This window comes from Heterocephalus glaber, unplaced genomic scaffold (genome assembly GCF_053883595.1).
Source record: "Heterocephalus glaber isolate CG9 unplaced genomic scaffold, H.glaber_assembly_v1.0 deba00001523, whole genome shotgun sequence".
Taxonomy (NCBI): Eukaryota; Metazoa; Chordata; class Mammalia; order Rodentia; family Bathyergidae; genus Heterocephalus; species Heterocephalus glaber.
The window spans coordinates 19,826,660-19,833,288 of NW_028258327.1; the positions used below are offsets into that span (position 1 = coordinate 19,826,660).

The window sequence follows — 6,629 nt, forward strand, 5'->3', positions numbered from 1 at the left end:
GGCCCTTTCAGAAAACACGGGGTTGTTCCTTTAGCCACATACATGCGAAACTACAAAAAGGGTGATATTGTAGACATCAAGGGATGGGTACTGTTCAAAAAGGAATGCCACACAAATGCTACCATGGCAAAACTGGAAGAGTCTACAATGTTACCCAGCATGCTGTTGGCATTATTGTAAACAAGGAAGTTAAGGGCAAGATACTTGCCAAGAGTATTACTGTGCATATTGAGCATATTAAACACTCAGAGTCAAGATAACTTCCTGAAATGGGTCAAGGAAAATGATCAAAAAAAGAAGGAAGCCAAAGAGAAAGGTACCTGGGTTCAACTGAAGCGCCAACCTGCCCCACCCAGAGAAGCACACTTTGTGAGAACCAAAGGGAAGGAGCCTGGGTTGTTGGAACCTATTCTATGTGAATTCTTGGCATAAGCTGGGGATGTAGCTCTGCCACGCAGCACCTAATTAGCAGCTGAATGCCCTAAGCCCTACTTAAAAATAAAAAATCATCCTGTGTTGTAAGGATGGTTTTCTTGATTGAACAGGTGTGTGGTGCCTTTACCTCAGAGAAACAAATATTTGGAGCAGATTCTCATTATACTCAGTTAATTGTGTGAGGTCTTTACTCTTCAGTGTTTTTCTTGCTGAAAGATGTGAGGTATTGTGCAGATGTATACCCAAATGGCCAAATATTTATAAAATATTTATATTGGCTTGAAGATCCTCTAAATCACCTTGGGGACAAGATGTATCAAAATAAATGGAAGTCAGTATATGGCATTTCAGTTAAATAAATTGTTTAAAGCACCCTTATGTATCTTCTAGTTCTGAATCTCTTTGACCATTTCTTGAAACACTTGGAAAATAAGTAAACACTAGAGATTTTGTTTAATTTATTATTAGAACATGTTTTTGTAGTGCATAATGATCACAGTCCTCGTGGGAAGTTGGTGCATGTTCACAACACAATACCACAACCCACCCCTTTTTATTTAATCTCTTCAACAATAGAAGCTTAAATGTTTGCAGTTCTGGAGGCTAGGAAATCCTAGAACAAAGTGCTGGCAGGTTTGGTGTCTGGTGAAGTTGTAGTCCCCCGCTTCAGAGATGATGACTTGCTGCTCTCCATCAGAGGCACAGTACATGCACTATCCTCACCTGGACAGAAGGGGGAAAAACGGTGGATTTGGAATGAGGCCTACGCTAGTTTCCCTAGACCCGTTTTAAGGGGACTAATAAGTGAATTATAAACAGCCTTACTCTTTGTCATTCAAACAGAATCCTCACTATGGCATGCCTCAAGTCTGTTTTGTTTATATTCTATGTGAAACATACTTTGTTGCTACCTTCTTAGGTGATATTTACCATGTTTTTGTATCTGTGTCTAAGTAGTGTTCTGTCCAATACTAGGCTCATCTTGACAATCTTTTTGTATTCCCAAGTAGTAAATGCTTTGGCTGAATAAAAGGTTCTAATCAAAAAAAGAAAGAAAGGAAGGAAGGAAGGAAGGAGGGAGGGAGGGAAAGAAAGAAAGACAGACAGACAGACAGAAAGAAAGAAAGAAAGATAGAAAGAAAGAAAGAAAGAAAGAAAGAAAGAAAGAAAGAAAGAAAGAGAGAGAGAGAGAGAAAGAGAAAGAGAGAGAAAAGAAAACATGCAATCTAGCTTACTTTTTTTGAAAATTATTCTGGCTACAATGTAGAGAAAGTCTGCAATAAGGAAGAGAATAAAAAGAAGAAAATTTCCTTGGCAGTGATTTTCAGGCATGCAGTCTATAAAAGACTTACATGGACAAAGATGATAGCAGTAGACATGCAAAAGGTAAATGGATCTCCAATTTATTCAGGAAGTAGAGCTAAATGGTAATGATATACAGTGGGAGTGGGTTTTGACTGAGTAACTGGGTAGATGGTGATGCCACTTAAGTAATTAGGCTGGGAGAGAAGCCTGTTGGGGAGGTGAGTGGCAGTGGCAATAGAGTTCTGCTTTGGTTAGCTGTGGTTCAATTTGTGATTTCCGTTCAAAAGGAGACGTCAGATAATTTCTGTCAATGGAGATATGAGGAAATTTCTGCACAACAAAATCTATTCCTATTAGAAAGCTGGAGCTTGTGGGAGAAGACAGGGCCAGTGATTTATACTTAGACATCTTCAGGATACAAATATTTGAAGATGAAATCTCCAAGAAGAGAATTTGGATGGAGAAGGGAAGAGGCCTGGGCCAGATCTTGGAGCTCAGGCTTTTGACTTAAAGAAATAAGCAGGGTCAGCCAGGAAGACTGAGCAGAGGTGACCAGCAGTAAGAGGAAAAGCAGAAGGTAAATGAAGCAGCACTAGAGAGGGGTCAAAGAAGAGGAAGATATAGAATGACCATCAAAGTTGGCAAAACAGAGGTCCCAGGTTACCTTGACAGGAGTGCTTTCAGTGGAGTGATGAGGACAGAAGCCCTTCTTGTTCTTGTGCTAATCCAGAATAAAAGCCCAAAGAATAAATATGGAAAATATTTCTACTTCAGACTATATCCCAAGGATTAAGGAACAGGAAAGAGAGCAACATAAGAAAGAAATTATAATGTGAACAGGTGGGCTAGAGAAGCTGCTTATTTTCTGAGACTCAAAAAAAAAAATCACATAGCTATTGAAAATCATACATCCCAATCTTTTCTACTGGTTAGTTTCTATACAACCAGATCTCTTGTTAGACTGTGAGAATACTCAGGAAAAACTCATCACTGAACCAAAAAGAACCGAATAGCCATCCCCACTCCTTTTTTCCTTGATGTGTTCATTATTTGTAAAAAGCTTTGATAAGCACATTTTTAAAATGTTGGATGTTAAATAATACTGAAGCAACAAAATCCAGTTGCTTCTGTTCTTTCATATTTCTGTGATGGGTCAACTCAAAGACATACCATTCAGGTCCCAACTTTTTCTCTTGCTTTTTTTTTTTTTTATTTATTTATTTATTTATTTATTTATTTATTTTTGTGGATACTAGTTGTTTCTCTGTTATTGAAAATACAGGCCACTGTAAATAGGAATGGGCCAGCGTCATATACCTCAGCTCCTTGAACTGAAGAAACACACATGCTCATTGAAAGCCGAGTATGTTTCCTTTCCCCTACAGAGACATAGGATGGTAGCAGGAAGCAACCAGGAAGAAGGGAGCTCATGTGCAGTTCATTAACAATGACATCTAGGGCCAGGGATTTAGCTCAGTGGTTCTGCTGCCTGCCTCGCAAGGACCCAAGTTCGATACCCAGTACCAAAAAAAAAAAGACATCTGGCAAGAAAATAATGATTGAGGAAATACCATTAAAATTATTTCATGACTTATCTCTAATACAGTTCAGATGGGTAAAGTAAAAAATAAGGACCAATATTATTTGGTGGACAACTGCCTAGAATGAGAAGTTTCACTTTTTTCAGGCTACTGTGCTTCTATTCCTGAAGCAACTAGAGAGGAATCTTCATTCTCAGCATGAAAGTTCTTGAGAACTCTTCTAGTTCCTTAGTAAATTAATGTTAAGAAGGCTACAAGCTGGGCCAGGGATTTAGCTCAGTGGTTCCGCCGCCTGCCTTGCAAGCCAAGGACCCGAGTTCGATCCCTGGTACAAAAAAAAAAAACGAACAGAAAAGCAAGAAGGCTACAAGCATAGGCAATGCCAAATCATAGTGGATGTTTATATTATTAGCTCATTCTTGAGCCTTACCAGATAAGTTAACGTAAGTCCCTTTCCAGCTCCCAAAAGTAAAAACATAAAATAGAAGAAACCTCAAGAGATTTCCATTGGTCATCTCATATTGCACATTTTGCCTGAAAAAGAGAGAAAAAGAGACAGCCCAGGGGTTAGCTATTATCTTGGAATGACAAGAAGATTCACATGCTCTCTTAGTCCTTATGACTTCCAGTAAACATCTGATTTCCCTCAACATTTGCACACTGTGGTGTCTATGGTTTGGAGTGTTTGTATTTCAAAAGGACATTTAGAAGAAACAGGCGTGAGGGTATAGGAATCCATAAAAGGTAAAGGAAAACAGCTTTTACAGGTCGTTCGAGTTTCTGAAGAGTTCTAAGGAAGAAATAAGCCAGGTAAACACAGTTGCTTGAATATAGCAGCCAAACACAGTGAAAGGCCCACTGTGATGTGTACATACATAAAATTTTGGGTCACCCTCCAAATTATAACAGATTCTCAAGAGAGAGGATGATTATATGTTTTTGTCTTACAATAAAAAAAGAAAGATTAAGTATAGATTAGGGGCTAGATTTGGGGGTAATGAAAGTAAGGGAAAACCCACGTCCTCCTGTATATTTTTCTTACTGAAATTGTTGCTAAGGAAACCCCGTCTTATCCATATACTGCAAATATTTCCCTTATTTCTTGTTCTCACAAAGCACATAATGCCACAGTTAAAATATGAGCATGAGAGCCTGGTGACATACATTGAAGGTCACTCAACGCTCTAAAATAATAGGAAAGAGATTAAGGAGTTTGTCCCAAGGGTCAGGGACCAAGGCACACTTAGAAGAGAGAAAACTTACTATTTTTAGTATTTGTTGTCCAACTCAAGCTAGGGAGGAATCTTCTTTCATGAATGACCTTGAATATCAGAGGAAAGTTTTCTATTTTGATGTCTGTCCTTCCAACAGGCAAGATGGTAGAACTCATCCTTCATGGAATCACACAGAATGCAGGAGCTGACAAAGTACTAACCTCACTTTACAGAGAAGAAGCAGAGGAACTTACCAAGGTAACATGGCAATTTCATGGCCAAGACTAGAAGTCACTTCCTGACCAGAATTCAGGGAGTGCTAGATGATGGCTGAAATCCAAAGATTCTTACAACCTTAGGGCGAGACGACTCCTCGAGGTCTTTCAAGTTGAACTTGCCCTGCATTGCAGAAATCCCCTAAAAGTTTAATTTTTATTCATGCCATAGCTTGAGCAATCATGACTCCTTGCTTAATCCATCGATAAGAGCATGCAGAGTTCCCTGTGTCTGATGAGAGAAAGGGTTTAAGGGTAGTTTAGACCTCACTGGAAAGGCAGAATCACAATATTTGTTGAACTCTCAAAGTGTCCTTGGGCTAGAGGAGCCATGCTCCCAAAGCTTTTCTTGAGGCTCTAGAAACTATTTAATTCACTTTTTTCTCTTCTCTTCCAGTTCCCTCTCCACTTAGTACAGTTTTTCTTGGCTACATTAACATACATGATGTCTTCTAAAAGAAAGAAAAAATAAGGGAAGTGACCACGAGCGACCAAAAGACAACCAAGAGAAGACCATGGCCTTTGATATGATAACATGATTGATGCGATGACGATGATACATAATGAAGAAGAATTTCTGAACACTTTGGTTTTTCCATTACTAAACATCAAAGTTATTTTAAACAAGGAGCCGGGCATGGTGGTGCATACCTGTAATCCCAGCACTCAGAAGGCTGAGGCAGTAAGATTGCTACAAGTTCAAGGCCAGTCTGGGCTACATAGTGAGTTCAAGGCCAGCCTGAACTACATAGCAAGAAACTATCTCAAAAAATAAAATAAAATAAAATAAAATAAACAACTAGGTCAGATTTTCACCTAGATCAGTTATTTAATTCTCTCCCCAACTCCATACCCCACAACAAGAAATATTTTTAAATCCCTGAAGTTAAGTAGAAGTTTCCAAATATTAAATATATACTTTTTTAATTTGCTGGAATTATGGCATTTCCTTTTTCACAAATGCCTTGATTGGAAGTATTTCAGCAGAGTGATGCTTATCCAATCTGTCAAATGTCACTCCGCCTTAGAAAAGCAGTCCTGTTGATGTTTTGTCTAAAATCTGCACGTTCTATCTCTCTCCAGACTTTCAGTCACACACCCACTGCACCATCTTAAAATACGTTTAATATACACACACATACACACACTGCAAAATACCATTCTACCCCTTTCGTTTGTTCGATCACAGCAGCAGGTCCATTGGAATTCTTACTGTGTGTCAGGCACAGAGCTGGGCGCTGGAGGTCTCTCTGGCTGCTGTATGGAGAGTAGATTTTGACAAGAGCAAGACGGAACAAGGCAGGAGACCCACCTGGGGGCTGTTCCACAGTCCAAGCCATGGATGGTGGTGACTTGAGCAGGGTGTAGGTGGTGAGGCTTCAGCAATATCTTGAAGATCTCCACATATATCACAGTGCCCCCATCCCCACTGATGCAGACCCTGATGCAGGGGAACATCCTGGTGAGCGACGACGTGCTCATGTCTGCCATGTCGGCCTTCACCTCCCTGGACCAGCCCACGCCCCCGGCCCCACCCCCTGTGCAGAGCAGCCTGAACATGCATTCAGTGCCCAGCTACCTCACCCAGCCTCCGCCGCCTCCTCCACCCCCACCTCCGCAACCTCCTCCCCCTCCCCCTCAAAGCCTGAGCCCCACCAGGCACCCCAACCCTGGTGGCAGTGGTGTGGTGGAGGTGTACAGTGCCAATGTGCCCCTGGCTGGGAGTGGAACAGTGGAGATCCAGGCATTGGAGATGCAGCCCTACCCACCCCTGGAGGTGCCCAGCCACTGTGTGGAGGCTCCTGTGTACCCCCACGCCCCCCGTGTACAGCCCCGGCAAGCAGGGATTCAAACCGAAA

At 41.0% G+C, this 6,629-nt stretch overlaps 1 long non-coding RNA gene across 1 annotated transcript; it reads right to left on the minus strand.

The window, feature by feature from the left end:
• Positions 1–878: 878 nt before the first annotated feature.
• Positions 879–6,367, minus strand: LOC147824986 (uncharacterized). Its single transcript, XR_015441548.1, has 3 exons — positions 4,545–6,367; positions 3,712–3,815; positions 879–1,158 (listed from the first exon to the last, which is right to left on the minus strand). It is a non-coding gene; the product is annotated as an uncharacterized LOC147824986 (long non-coding RNA).
• Positions 6,368–6,629: the final 262 nt, after the last annotated feature.